Here is a 15,318-nt window from a genome sequence, read left to right on the forward strand (position 1 = left end):
CCCAATGAAGTCGGAAATTGTTCTAGTTTGCAACCTGCCAGAATGCAATATACCAGAAACAGAACGGCTTTTAAAAAGGGGGATTTATATAAGTTGCAAGGTTACAGTTCTAAGGCCATGAAAATGCCCAAATTAAGGTAAGGTTATGAAAATGTCCAAATCAAGGCACCAACAAGAGGATACCCTCATTCAAGAAAGGCCAATGAAGTTTGGGGTTTCTCTCTCAGCTGGAAGGATGCATGGCAAAGTCTGCTAGCTTTCACTCCTGGCTTCTTATTTCATGAAGTTCCCCCGGGGATGTTTTCCTTCTTCATCTCCAAAGGTCTCTGGTTGTGTGGGCTCTAAAGATTTTCCAAAATGGTTCTTTCTTAAAGGGCTACAGTAAGCAACTCCACCTTGAATGGGTGGAGACACATATCCATGGAAATCTTCTAATCAAAATTTACTACCCACAATTGGATAGATCACATCTCCATGGAAACAATCAAAAAGCTCCCACCCAGCAATATTCAAGAGGATTAAAGAACTTGGATTTTCTGGGGTATACAACAGATCCAAACTGGCACAGAAATAGTCCCATTTTCTAGAAGGAAAACTAAGGCTCAGAGAGATGCAGAAAATTGCTCAAAGTCACAAAGCTAGATAGTAGAAGTAAAGTCAGGATTGGAACCAATTACTCTCTGAGAACCAAACTTCTCCGCTTACCCACTAAGATGTACTATCACCCCAACTCCTGTTCCAATGGAATTTAACAGATGTTTAAAACTGATGTGTAAACATCCATTTTCTCATAGGGGAAGAATGATTTAAAGAATGAACAGCTGGAAAACTTTTTATCAGTACAACTGCTACAAATCCTTTCATAAAAAATTTGGACTGCTATATCAGATGAAATCCAAACAATGAACCAATATTTGAAAAAAAACTCTTATTGTTAATTAAATATAGGCAACTTAAAACCATTTTGCACCTATGAAAAGCAGTAAATGCCTTGGTGCTGGGAATCTGGGGGAACAGGTTCTCTCAGGTTCTTTTGGTGTCACTGAATGTGTTCAATCTTTTTGCAGAGCAAAAGTGATACAAATCAGCAAAATCTGATCACTGGACCTCATTTCTGGGAACTGATACTGAGGAAGTATTTCAAAAAGAGAAAATTCTGTTTAAAGAAGCATTAGTGGGAGAAAAAAATGGGAAGGAAGATGTTGGCTTCCAACAGAAGATTAAAATGCTTACGTGATTTTGATTCAGCAACAATGTTTTTTAACAGGGAGATAATTCAGACATACCAAGAAAGACACACAAGCAATGTTACATAGAAAACAGAATTGTGTGGGTGTGTGTTTATGGATCCATCAATGCAAAAAACAAGCTAATATATGCACAGAGTAGGTAGCGGCTAACCATAGGCTGAAACCTTGCTCCTGCAATCACTTCTCATTTGATCCATTCCTCACAAAGAACAAAGGCCTGGGGGAAGGTCCTTTGTACCAGATTTCAGCTGAGGTATGGCACCTCAGACACCTTTGCCAAGTGTGGAAGGTCAGAACGAAGGTAGATAAGGGGGACAACAGCACAAGGAGGATAATAGATATGGAGCCACACTCTATCCAAATGGAGACAGCACTTCAAAGGTGAAGACCAGAACCATGTGGGAAACTGAAGCATAGTGCCCAGAAAGAGCCCAAGGAAAGCTCATGGGAAGACAGGTTCCAACTAGTGATGTCTCAGCCCAGATTGGGTCTCCTGAGCAACTTACAAAAATTTATATATTTGGAGTCTCAAAGCAGAGAATGTTTGTTGCAAACATTCACTCAATAACATGGCGTGGGAATGCTCAGCTATCTTCCACCTCGCCTATGAAATGACACCAACCCCTAGTGAGAGCCCAAGTTAAAGGTCTGTTAAAAAGTTCTGCAGACAGTTTAGCATATGTTTATTTATAAATTAAATGGGATATACTCTAACACTGTTCAGAAACTTGCTTTAGACAACTAAGAAGTTGCTTTGGACACTTTACCTGTGTTTCATTTCCTTCCTTTTTTTTTTTGGCTTTATAAGGCATGTATTCCCAGGGCTGCTGTAACAAAATACCAGCAACTGGGTGGCTTAAAACAACAGACATTTATTTTCTCACAGTTCTGGATGCTGGAACTATGAAATCAAGATGTTAGCAGAGTCGGTTCTTTCTAGAGGTACCGAGGGACAATGTGTTCTATATCTCTTTCCCACCTTCTAGTGGTTGCATGGCAAGCTTTTGTGTTCCGTGTTTGATTTTGACAAAGTTAGTATTTTAATTACAATGAAATAACTTGTCTTTTTTGTTGTGTGTCTTTCAGGACAGCTGATGCTTCCAGAAGGTAACCATGATTTTCTTGTTGGGTCAAGTACCTTGGCACATTTTATAACAAAAATGTGATCATACTTTACATTGTTTTCATACATGTACATTCTGTTCTTAAAATTACTGACGCAGGGTTATTTTCTTAAAAAATATATCTTCAACCGTTACCCCAGCTTTCTCCTTAAGACATTTTAATATTTTAATTCTGGCTCCTTTGTTTCCTATCACCTTCTTTTCTGGCTTGGGGAGAAATCATTCTTGCTGACATTGAGATGAGCTACTCTGAATAAGTGTGTCCAGGGGAAGAGGATTATGACATTTGTGAGTCTTAGGGAGTCTATCAGAAGGGCAGAGTTAGGGAGAAGTTGAATTTGGACAGTATTTGTACTTAGAGAAATAGGTAAAGCAGCACCCCCGTATTTATAACAAAAATATGATCATACTTTGCATTCTGTTGCTGACTTGAGTTTTGCACTTACCAATTTAGTTTAGACACCATCCCCTGCATTGGATTAAAGGTAAAAATGTCTTAATGTCAAATAGAGGGCTGCTCTGAGAAGAGAAGTAGATGCAGGTGGTACCAAGGAGTGGGCACTGGGACCTCCACAATTTAATTTACTCAAAAGGGGAGCCACGTGCATAATCTGTGCTACATTCTTTCTGCCACTGCAAAATAACTTGTGCTCTGAAGGGTATAGTGGGTGATTATGGAGGAAGGGTAGCCAAATAATTTAGGACTGTTTTCTCAAAGCTGAAGTCTCTTCTCTCTAACCCCATCTGTGGAGTCAGGTAGGCACTGCTTGCAAAAAGCCCCTGCTGGTGTGTGAGGCAGCCACTGACATTGGTTTTTATTTATGTTCTTAATAGAAAATACTGGTGGGTAGAAAAGCCGGTTGGTTGGGTTAGGAAAGCCTGGAAGGGTAGGTGCGGAAATCAGTCTGGGAAAGGAAGATAGAGTCAGGAAAAGAAATATTCAGAGAAAATATAAGATTGTGTTATATCTGCCTTTTATCTTGGGCAAATGTTCTTAGTGTGGCATCATGGCCAAGATGTTCCTTCCAGTTGAAGTTCAAAGCTTTGTAGTAAACAAATGTTTGCTCAGGTTTCCAAGTTATCCTCTTACAGTATGTAAAGAAGGAGGTAAAACAGGGAACTGAGGTTAAGGGGTTTTCTTCCAGTTACTCAGCATGTAGTAACAGGGAATGGAATTTAAAAATCCCTGATTTAAATCTTTTGCATTGCTTTTGAAATGACTGCCTGGATTTGTGTTACAGTAGAAGAAAGAGGCCAGTGCATTGCAGTTCCCTCCTAAAAGGGAAACCTCAGTTAAGTTGTTGAACTTCTTAAACTGCTTCCCAGTTCGAGGCACCTTGAACCACCTCAACAGGCAGCTCTGCTTTGCAACATGTGCTCTCAAAAGAAACGAGGCCTTTCCAGCTGGGTGGCAACTTCATGTTCATTTAAACCAAAGTTGTTTTTTTTTTTAAATTCAGCACTATTGGCATTTTGGGCAGGATACTTTTTTGTTGTAGGGGGCACTGCAGGAGGTTTTAGTGGCATTCCTGGCCTCTCCCCATTAGATGCCAGTAGCACCCCTTCCCTCCCAGTTGCGACAAACAAAAATGTCTCCAGATATTGACAAATGCACTTTAGGGGACAATATCTCACAATGGGATAGGAACCCAGAAAGTTCTTTTACTTTCACTTGTCTAGGTGAAAGGTGAGATTGTAAAATTCACGTAGGTTGGAGGAAAGGGGAAAAAGCTGAAGCAAATATATCCATTTTCAAAATATGCCTTTGATTAAAAGTAAAAAATACATTCAAGGGGTAAAAAGGTGGACACATGCATAATGTAATCTCGATGGTCTGGGCTTTAGCTTGTAACCTGTAGACAAAAATTGGTGAGCAAATTGCAGCAAGCTGGGTCATCACCCAAAACTTAAGTTGAGCTAAATTTACTTTTAAACTCCATAAATGGGGCTCTGGGGACTTTGGGTTAATTCAGTGGCCTTGAGCAGGAGCTATCCAAAAAGATGTCCAGCAAAGATGGTTGGGGTAATGCTGGGGTGACTCTATTGTCACCACGCTTTGCTTTTTTTTCACTCATGTTAGTCTATGTTTTTTATTTGGCATCTTAATCCTCTTTCTACTGCTTATGAGGAAAGGATGGAGAAATGAAGGAAAATGCCAGGCCTTGGTGGTGATATAGGCAGAGGGAAGCAGTGGGAAAGGGATGGAGGTGAGATGAGGTCTATTTAATAACCTATTGTAGCTGTCTCAACTTATGCAATAGATATGAATTGATGAACATACATTGATGGTCTTGAGACGAGTTATTTAAATGACAATGAGTCCATTCTATGACAAGCAATTCTACGGTAAATAAATCCTTTGGTAATGTGAGTTATCACTGATTAATTTATCCTTTGCGATATATATAAAAGTATTTTCAAAATCCAGGCAATATTTTACTGAGGCAATTATAAATGGCAATGGAGTTCATTTTATAGCCTATGAAGTCCAGCTTTGTTTATTAAAAAGTATATTAAATTCTACTTGGATAATAAAGCTGGGTTTTTTTTCCCTCCATGAGTATAATCTGGAAAGCCAAATTAAATTTTGTCATACATTGCATCCTTAACATACATGCCCAAGTCTGTTAGTCTATAATCTAAACAGCTACGTGATGCCCACAATACTTAACATTAACAGTTTTCTAAATTGCAGAGCTTTAAATGCTTTTCATTACTTCCCTAAGTGTGTGCATGTTTTCAAGAGCATATGCACCAAAAATGTTAGCTGTTATGATGAACAATTAAAAATGACACTAAAAATGTCCACAAATTGGATTTTATATAATAATATAGCTGCAATGGGCACTTTGGTTACCAACTGATGTATGTCTATATGTTCTGGAGAAAGTTCCACCCTCCAGATTAGTAATTCTAACAGTAAGTTACATCATTTCATTAAAGTAGAATTAGTATTATTTTAAAACTTGTAACTAGACAACTAAATCCGATAGGAAATAAAATTGAGAAGACCTGCAGTTCTCACTGGTGTAACCTTTTGCCTCTGGTTTCTATGGTAACTTGTGTTCTGTATTCCAATCACACCTTTGGAAGGCTTGTTTTCTCAACATCATGAAAATTTAGCCAGGAGCACTGAAGTCACCAAACATAATTTTTTTTTATGTGGCCTTTTTACAGAAAATTTTTTGAAAATAAAAAAAGATAATTGCAGGCTTATCATCCAAACACAGGAGGAACATATATTTGCTATTTTTAAGATACTTTACATGCCTGGAAGATCACAGGGATAAAAACCTGGATGCTAAATTAAAAAACTATTCAGCTCCACTGACAAACCTATTTGCAAATGTCTTGGGCATAAAATTGGAAACATTCATCTAATCTGAAGGGATAAAACCCTAGTGACTTGTTAACAAAGATTTACAATCTTATAGCCCAAAGTTTCCCAATTGGGAGTGATTTTTACCTCCCAGGGGACATTCGGCAATGTCTGTAGACCTTTTTTAGTTGTTACAACCGGGGAGATGCTAGAGGCATCCAGTGGGTAGAGGTCAGCAATGCTGGAAAACATACTACAATGCACAAGGGCCCCTCACAACAAAGAATTATAAGGCCCCAAGGTTGGGAAACTATGCATCTGGTCTCATAAATGGTGTGCTGGAATGAGGGAAATAAAATGCTTTGGAGGTAGTCCTATTCCTAATTTCCTTCCTGGTATTGTACCGTATTACTCTTCATTATTTCATTTAATCGAGGGGGAAAGGGGGGGGGAATGCCCCCATTCTTTCTTACCACTTTCTGGTTAAAATGCAAACATTTCCAGCTTGTATGTATTCACCTAATTGAGGGTGGCCGCATATAAACTGCAAATACACTCAATCGGGAATTTCCACTACAAATGCGGTAGTGGGCTGATATTGTTGGCGTGCTGAATTTAAGCATAATTTCTGATAAGTATATTTTCCTTAAATGAAAGTGGACTTACCTTGCCTCAGCTGAATAGGGCTACCGTTGCCTTTGGCGTCTGTCTCCCTAAATATGGTTGCATTTTATCGCCCCGTTTGGGTGGACAACCCTAACCCGGGAATCCACGCCCAGGTTCCAAGGGCAGATCCACCCTAAAGCAGAACCAACAGCTCAGTCGGTTTCCTTGCCGGGCAGTAGAAGCGCATGAAAGTAATCCGAACATCGCCAGAGGGCGCCAAAATGCTGCAAATAAAAGTTCCAAAGGTTCAGATGGGCTTGCGAGACGGTAAAACTGGCTTTTGTTTGAAGAAAGAGGTACTATTGTAAGCGATGTCATATCATGTTATTTTTTGCATTTGCCTCTCGACAGCAGGTAAGCTAGGTACTTGCCAACCCGGCTGGTTAATTTGTGTCCGGGTGTTACCCGGCATGCGGGCCGGTTAGGACACCCAGACACGCTGCGGCTAGCCGCGCGGCTTTGAACTGTGTGTTTCGGAGCAGCACCTCGTTTGGGCTTATCTAACTGCCTTCCCAGCACTGGTGTCTCCCCTAAGGCAAGTACATCAAAAAATACGACGGTCTCTTTCCTCCGGCTCTTTTCTCCCCCGGGTCCTCTCCCAAGTCCCGAGAGCATCCTCACCGGGGCGTCGCCAGCGGGACCCGAGCCGTCGCCCTTTCCCAAACCCTCTCCCGGCGCAGCCGCGCGGGCGTGGGAGCCTCCCAGCGCGCGCTTCTCGTCCGCCTAGGCGCCGCGCCGACGGGCTTGCCGTTGGGGGGGGTCACCCTAAACCCCGCGGGCATCGGTCCTGTTGGGCTGAGGGGAGCCACCAGGTCACCCCCAATCCCACCGCTTTCCAGGGTAGCGGATCTCAGCCGGCGGCGGCTGCGGCTGCGGCTGCGGTGGGAGAAGCCGCCTCCCGGACGTCGGGAGCTGGCGGGATTGGGGTGCAGAGAAGGGTAGCTGGTGCAGGGGGGCGTCATTCATTCCACCTTGAGACGGCCCCTTAAGCCTGAGAGAGATCTGGATCACTTCTTAGCCAACCCTTAAAATAAATGAGACAGAGAGGTGCCCACAGACAGCTTGGGAGTGGTGGGGGAAGAGAGGGAAGGAGAGGAAACGGGGGTGGGACGCGGATGGAAGATGGAAGAGAGGGGAGGGGAGGGGAGTAGAGATGGAGGGTAGTTGGGGGGTGGGATGGAGGGAAGGGGAGAGAAAGTGCGTGGGGATGTGGGAGGCTGGGTTGAAGGGGGAGGGGGTGGGGGAGGGTATCAGGATGGAGAGGAGGGGAGGGGAGGAGAGGCGAGGCGAGGCGGGCGGGGTTCGGGAGGGGAGGGAGGCTGGGCGGGCGCGGACGCGCCGGGGGAGGGCGCTGGGCAGGAAGGGGAGGGGGAGCGCGGCGCGAGAAATGCAGAGGCTGCAGCGGCGGCGGCGGCGGCAGTAGCGGCAGCGGCGACGGCGGCGGCGGCAGCGCTCCAACTCGCTCCTCGCTCCGGGCTCCGCCGTCGAGCCGGGGATAGAGCCTCCGCCAGAAGCCAGGCAGCGGGCCGGGCGACGCCAGCGACCGGGGCCCCTTGGCGGCACCGCGCTCACCCAGGGGCGGCACAGACACCCAGAACCGGTAAGGAGGCGCGCCCCCAAGGCCCCCCACCCCCACCCCGCCACCGCGATCCCCAGGCCTCTGTCGCCCCACCGCCTCCGCCCCTTTCCCGGTGGCCCCCCTCCGCCCTCCCCGCCGCAGCCCCGGGGTGCGGGGCCGGGCTAGACGGCGATGGGCGTGTAGTCCCTGTTGAGGGCCCAGTCGCACTTTGGGGATCTGGGGTGATCCCGGGCCCCGAGGTGGGCGGCTTCGGCCTCTCGCGGGGTGGGGAGGGTGGGGCGGTGGCGGAGCCGCTAAGCGGAGTTTGGGAGGGGGGAGGGCTCCCGGGGAGGGTGGGCTGCTGCTCCAGGAAGAAATTGTAGAATGCGAAACCCTTGAAGCGCCTTGAGTCCCGAGGAGACGGACTTTCTGTGGGGTTGAAGGGAGCGTCGGTATCTGTCATCCGAAAGATTCACCGCGGGGAAGGAAGCGCTCGGCGCGAGGGGCGCAGCAGCAAAGATGGAGGGTGGGGGTGGGGTGGGGCGGGAGGAGAGGGGAGAAAGAAGACGGAGGTGGCGGCGCGGGGGAATCTGGTCTGACCAGGCGGGAAGGGGGGTTGCTTTTGGGTTTGGCAAGTAGATTTCCTTGACCTGTGGGACTCCTGAATCTTGGTCCGGGGTGGCCAAGGAACACCAGGTTCCCACGACAACGTGCATCCATCCAGAAGCACATGGGGGCAGATCGGAGCCCCAGCCTCGGACGCGGCAGGATTGCCTTCCCTCTGGCCCGGGGGCTACCTTTGGAGCATTTTGTTTTTTCCGAGCCTTTGCTTAGGGGAAAGCGCTGGGCGCCTCCACCCGTTGGCCCCCGCCGGGGGTGTGTGAGCTTGAACCTGACAGCGCGCGGCTCCTAATGGGGCTCGATCCCGTCCCAGGCGAAGGTTTGGGGTTTTTAATACCTTTTGCCTAAAGCGCTAACGCTGAAACCCGACGCTGCCCTCCCCTCCCTACCCCCCCCCCCCCCAACAACAGCTAAGTAAAAATTGCGGAATCCCTGGATCCGACAGCACACACAATGCCGGCTACAACCCGCATTCTTTTCATGAATATTCATCGAACGCTTGGCTGAGCTCCTTATCTGCTTCCCCAGAGACGTTTCCGCTTTGAAGCGAACTCGGTGGGCAGCCTTTGCCCGTGTGATTTTCGCTCGGATGAAATTAGCACAGCGCACACGGGTGCCGTGTACAGCGTTGACGCGCTGGGTCTACACTGCCGCACGTGTGGCGGGTTAAAATCAAACGCTAGGATCGAGGTGCGCTAGAGGTGTGGACCAGCCCCCTCCCCGGGATTAGAGCCCGGGCTAACCGATCCCGGGTACTGCGGGGAAAATGAATGAATCGGGATTGTAATTACCTATTCCTTTGTCTTGGCCTCGCGCATGCGCCAGAGAGCAGGGCGTGGAGGGCCCGAGCAGCCCCATCTGATCTTTCCATCACCCACCCACCCACCCACCTCCCTTCCCAAGCCGAGGAACAAAGGCGTTTGCCCTAAATGTTGCAGGAAACCCTTGGACGCAGATGACAGTTTTTCGTGTGTGTATGCGTGTGCACACACGCGTGTCCTCTTTTCCAGGCCCTTATCTTATGCTTTCTTAGTCATTTCAATTGACTAAAAATAAGATTAGCTTTTGTGATGAAGGCAAAGTGTAGATTAAAAAAACATTTTTTTTTTAACTACAGACTGCTATTTTCCTTTCTAGTATGGTCCATTGTTCTCCCCTCCCCCCCCCAACATATTGCATTGCGGGGATGGTGGGTCTCTTAATTTGCCCCAATTAACGGTTTGCTGACAGATCTTTGTTGCTGGCCGTTTGATTAGGGGCCCTGATCTCAGAGCCGACAGTGGGTGTTGTCCGTGGTGACACTACTTAAGAAAAATTAAGACCTCTTGGCGTTCATGCCAACAAGATGGCCTACAGGAACCAGAACAGAGAAAATGGTTACCTTGTCAGCATCCTCAGCTTTCTGTGTTCTCCTTTTCTTTGGATTCCTTCCTTATTATTTCATTAAGAGTCTGGAAAGGTGGACTCTGTGCAGATGGAAATCCACTGACTTGGGAAGGAAGAACGCAGCTGGGGTAGCTGGGGTGAAGATGGCTAATTAAGTTCTTGATGCTTCTCCCCCTCCCCCTCCCAAGTATCACAGGCGCCATGCCATATTATGTATCCCTTCCCTTGCTGATCCTTTCTTCCTTTCAATGATGTATCCTCTAGGTGACCCTTCAGATTTCTTTTTTGGGTTACTTTGTTTTTACCTTCCCAAGGAAGACATTGTGCATATAAAATAGCTAAGTATTTAGGCAATGGGAGGTTATTTTTAAAAGGATTTTATGCACCCTGGTGGAACAACACGTGGCAGCAAAAGGAATAATCTCTTTTGTTCCTTTAAATGAACATTTGCTATTGACCAAGTTTAATGTATCAGCACCTAAATTTGGCAAGGTGGCTCCCTGGCTCATTTCTAGGTGGCAGGAATGATACCTTTTCTATTTCTTAGTGTTTAGTGCTTTATTATGGTTCACAGAGCTACATGTACTTTTTTTCCCCTCTCATTGGATTTTATTATTTGGGAGTTGGAGAGTCAGTTGAAATACACATCGAATTCAATCCACTGTACCCCCCAATTTAATTCTTAAATTGAATTTAAAAATGTTATCAGGGACCTAATTCCTTTAGCCGGCTAGCTTTTTGCCAAGACTTAGCAGGTGGAGAAAGGGAGCTAATTGGGTGTTTTGACAAAAAGCAAGGACGGCTATCTGCTCAGTGGCATTTCTATCTTTTGACTGGAACTGGTGCTTTAATTGTGGCAAGAAGAAAAGAACATTTTTCCTTCCAGAACATTCTAAATTAAATCAGAGGGATCCTGAAAATCCAGCCTTCATACTCAAGCACCTTTTAGGCATAACGTATGATCCTTAATGTAACCAGAAAATAGGAATTATTATCCCAAGTTTACAGTTGATTAGAGTGAGATTCAGAAAGGTTTGAAGAAAAATAATTTGCCCAGAGTTCTAGGAAGGGTTCTAGGAAGCTTGGGTTTGCTGACCTTGGAGACATCTTTGTATTCTTTCTGGATTGATGTGGTCTCTGTCTTCAGTCCCCCCCCCCCCCCCCTTTAATAAGAAAAATGTGAATTTCATAATTCAAATATGAATTTTAAGCCATATTCATTCTGTGATCCAGATAAGTGGTGTGTGAAATGAGGGAGGGAAAGGTGGGGTAGGGTGAGGGAGGGGTATTGAATCATTCTAAAATGGAAGCCTGAAATTCACAGTAATTTTGTAAACAATTGCAGAATCCAAAACCATTGTTTAAACAAAGTGATATATGTATAAAATAAAATCTCATTAATGCCATGAAACTTAGTCAGTTGGTATAGAGTATTTTATAGTGCTTCCAACTTGTTCTTTGGAAAATAATCAATTTTTGTCTTTCTAAAAATGCATTTAAGAGGCAAAGCCTGGCTAACCTATCAGTAAATTCATTTTCAATTTTTCCCAGTGCACCCCTTACATAAAAGGGTTACATTGAACACACGAACTTATTCTTAAATTAAGATGTTAAGCTTTAGACTTAAAAACTCACATTGACTACATTTAAAAGCTGGAATAAGCAATGCTTACTCCATAAATGCTTCATAAAATTGTCTGTCTTATTTTTGCGATCTCTTTTAAAGTTTTGTTTTCAAGCTATCCCCTGAAACCTTGTAAACTATTTTTCTTTTGCCATCACTTTCTGTTGAAAGAAATGCTTTGATATTTGCCTTATTTCATCCTTATCTGAAGGTTAAACCTACTCATTTTACACTTTATTTTAAGGTCGCCATCATCTTAATGATTGTCTTAACTGGTAAATTGGAAATCGGGTAACTGCTAAGGAAAAATCTTGAGTAGACAGATGAACTGAATGAATTTGGAAATGGGTATGAAAGTTCTTTCTTTTAAATTCACCTTATCCTTTTCCATTTACGATGTCTCTTAAGACTTTCAGGGACCTAATACAACATGAGCGTTACTCTTTGGCTTAATTATGATGGACAGACATCAGGGAATTACTGTACATTGAAGATAGAAGCTTTTAAATAAATAAAATATGTGTGTGGGTGGTGGGAGGGTGGTGGTGATGATTGGAGAAGTTCTCTGGGGGATAGTGGGAAGAAAAGCTGCATTGGAAAATCTCCAGACACTGGTGAGGCTACTCTGGGCAAATTATTTTTCTTCAAACCTTTCTGAATCTCACGCTAATCAACTGTAAACTTGGGATAATAATTCCTATTTTCTGGTTACATTAAGGATCATACGTTAGGCCTAAAAAGTGCTTGAGTATGAAGGCTGGATTTTCAGGATCGCTCTACCTCTCAGGCTGCTTTTCCAACCAAAGTGGGATTGACCTTACTGTTTTCTGTATGCTGAGCTGTTATTCTGTTCCATGTTCATTAGTAAGGTACTGGAGTTCTCAGATGAATTCATTCTGAAATAGGATATCTTACTCTCAAAAGCTGCCCAAATTTCGTAATTCCTAATTTTCTTCTTGTGTATGTATGTGTGTGTGTATCTGAAATTCTGAAGCACTGTATGGGGATTCTGTCCAAAAGTGAATTGCGTGTAGTCAGGATAGTCAATCTCATTGAATTTTCCAGGGCTGCTTATGCAACTCAAGAGATGATGTATAAGTTCTTTTTAGGAAAAAGAGGGTGGCCTTAAAACCACAGCAGTTCTCGGCCTGCCAAAGGAAGTTTTTTGTTAAGCATCATTCTCTCTACAACTGCTAAGACAAATCTAGGGAAGTGTCATGTGCGAAAAATTGTCTGGCAAACCTTACAAAGAGTAAACAACTATCATAGAGTCAAATTCTTACCAGGACATAGTTAAATTTAATTTTGACAAGACACAAGCCAAAGAAGCTGTGTGATTAAACAACATTCCCCTTTTTCCCCCTTTGGGAGTCAGAAATGGGATACAGTGGGATGCAGAGTCTCAGTGTGTGTGTTTTTTTTTCTGTCTGTACCCTAAGTAATTAAATAACAATCAGGCTTACCAAAGCCAGTAGAATTTTAAACAAAAACAGGGAAAACAGGTTATTTATTTACATAGCCAAGATTTTCAGTGCTGCGAAGTTGCCATTGCACCAGGCTTTGGAGTCTAGGAATAAATTCCTGAAAGCTTTAGAGATTTAGAAATAGAAACCATCTGCAAGCACAACAGGAGCTCAGGGCATAAGGAAACACTTCAGATAATATAGAAAAATGGTGTTCAGTGGGGGAAGGCAAAGCATTTACACAATATTTCCCTCTTATCACTTCAGCGTTTCATGAACTTGTTTTTCAATTGACTTTTCCCCCATTTTGGATGACACAGGAAGGAGGCTTCCTTGGTTAGTTTTAGGTACTTCTCCTTGAAATACGCTCTTCAGCCATTAGTTGTATGCAGGGATCATGGGATTTAGAAAGCATGATTTGAAGGGCTAGGTGTGATGGAGTTGGACTTGGGAGCCAGATTCACTGGGTTAAAACCCTCTCAGCCACTTACCAGCAGTGAGAGCTTTTGCGAATTGCTTAGCTTCTCTGTGCCCTAGTTCTCATCTATAAAATGGGCATCAAAACATAAGATCATTGTAAGGACTAAGAGAAATTGCGAAACACTTGGGACAATGCCCGATCTATCAAGTGCATTTTTTAAATGTATACTTGCCATAAAGTGAAGAAGATACTGGTTTTCTTTACTTTATTCTTTACCCCTGTAGCTATTTATATACTTCAAAGAGGTCATTAGGGAAGTCAGGCCAGGCAGTGGTGGTGCCTTGAACAGTAGTTGGTTGACACTAAGTTTGTGGTTTTGAAAGACCCTCCTGGTGTAATTATGATATTTTGAATAATGTTGGCAGGACCTGGTATGAGTTTCAAAAGCCCAAAGCAGCTAGAAGATCAATTGACTCCATCCTCCTTACTGAATGGGTATTTTTTTAAATGAAAAAAAAAAAAAAAAAGTCAAAGTCCTTAGAGCTTCAGAGACCTTCAGAGAAAGACTCACTGTTTTGATATGTTGAGATCCTGACTGAACTTGATTAACCACATGACCTTGGGCATAAGACATAATTCATTCAGACTCCTGGAATTTCCTATTTAGCTTCTTGGGTCTAGAATCCAGACACATTCATTAGCCTTTGAAAGACGGGTCTTAGTTATTAGAACTCAGATGATAAACCAAACTTGGATTTTTAAAAAGTCTAAGATATGACATGGTATCTACTGATTCTAATTAGACACACACACATTCTCTTAGCTTGGTATATCCTTTTTTTTTTCCTTTTTCACATTTTGTGTGCCCCCCCCCCACACACAGAGGAATAAAACTGAATTTATATTATGCAGGAATGTAAAGGTGCTGTCACTTTGTTGACCTTTGGGAGCAAGTATTTCCATGGAGAGCTTAGCCACTGTGGCCTTTTGAAAACAGAAAGGAAGTTGTTGAGAACTTCAGATATTTGGTGTAGATCAGTCCTCAAGTCAGTCGTAATGTTTCAGGCATTTAATTCAGAGATATATGCCCGAGTACCTTGTTTTTAACCATCTGGATACTTTTGTTTTTGCTGTTGAGCAAAAGTAAAGTCATTTGCATTTTGGATCAATTCTATTTTTTTTTCTTTAATTGCACTTAATACATTTTTGATTTGTGTGTATTCAGGAAGGATAAATATTCTACCTTATTTATCCGTCAGTGTCTTTTTGTGAGAAAAGAACTTTTTGGATATGGTAGTTGTAACTTTTTGAAAACTTCCTAGATTTAGAATGTGAGAAGATCAGAGCATTTTTTGTTTTGTTTGGGTGGGAGCTGAAAGTTGTATGGCACATGCCCTGAAATTCCATTTCCTCAAACACATTGCAAGATGTGTTTTATCTGTGAAGCAATGGAAATTAGAGGGTTAAATAATGTACCTAAGATCCCAGAGCTATTAGAAAGTGACAGGATTCAAATTCATGTCAGATGGCTTCTATCCCTATTGCATTATTCCACCCTACACTAGACTTCCCATAAACCTTGGCCATTTTATCTTGTGTAATGTGGACCCTAGAGGATTAAACAAATAACCTTCTATATATTAACACATCCAATAGTTAATTTGAGAGACTTGTACTGAGTTTTTTAATGGAAACTTATGTATTGTGGAAGAGATACAGCATAGAATTTAAATATGTAAGCAGTAAGTACATATGGGTCAGAGGGAATTCTTGGTGTTGTGAATGTGGACTAGTGTCCTAAAGTCATACTTTTTCCAAGTATGATTGTTATTTTTAAGAACTTTAGATAGATGGGGATTTTGTTTCCTCTTCACTGTCTTCCTTTT

At 43.3% G+C, this 15,318-nt stretch overlaps 1 protein-coding gene across 2 annotated transcripts in view; it reads left to right on the top strand.

Annotated features, from left to right (window-relative positions):
• The first annotated feature begins 6,796 nt into the window (after positions 1–6,796).
• BASP1 (brain abundant membrane attached signal protein 1) overlaps positions 6,797–15,318 on the top strand; it is a 53,303-nt gene continuing 44,781 nt past the window's right edge. Inside the window, exon 1 of one of the 2 annotated variants that reach the window (XM_077115120.1) lies at positions 6,797–6,894. The gene's annotated coding sequence lies outside the window, so the exon portion shown is untranslated. Of the gene's footprint in view, positions 6,895–7,771; positions 7,960–15,318 lie in introns of those variants that run through there. The other variant, XM_077115119.1, reaches the window with a different exon arrangement.

This window comes from Tamandua tetradactyla, chromosome 9 (assembly GCF_023851605.1).
Source record: "Tamandua tetradactyla isolate mTamTet1 chromosome 9, mTamTet1.pri, whole genome shotgun sequence".
In the NCBI taxonomy this organism is placed as follows: domain Eukaryota; kingdom Metazoa; phylum Chordata; class Mammalia; order Pilosa; family Myrmecophagidae; genus Tamandua; species Tamandua tetradactyla.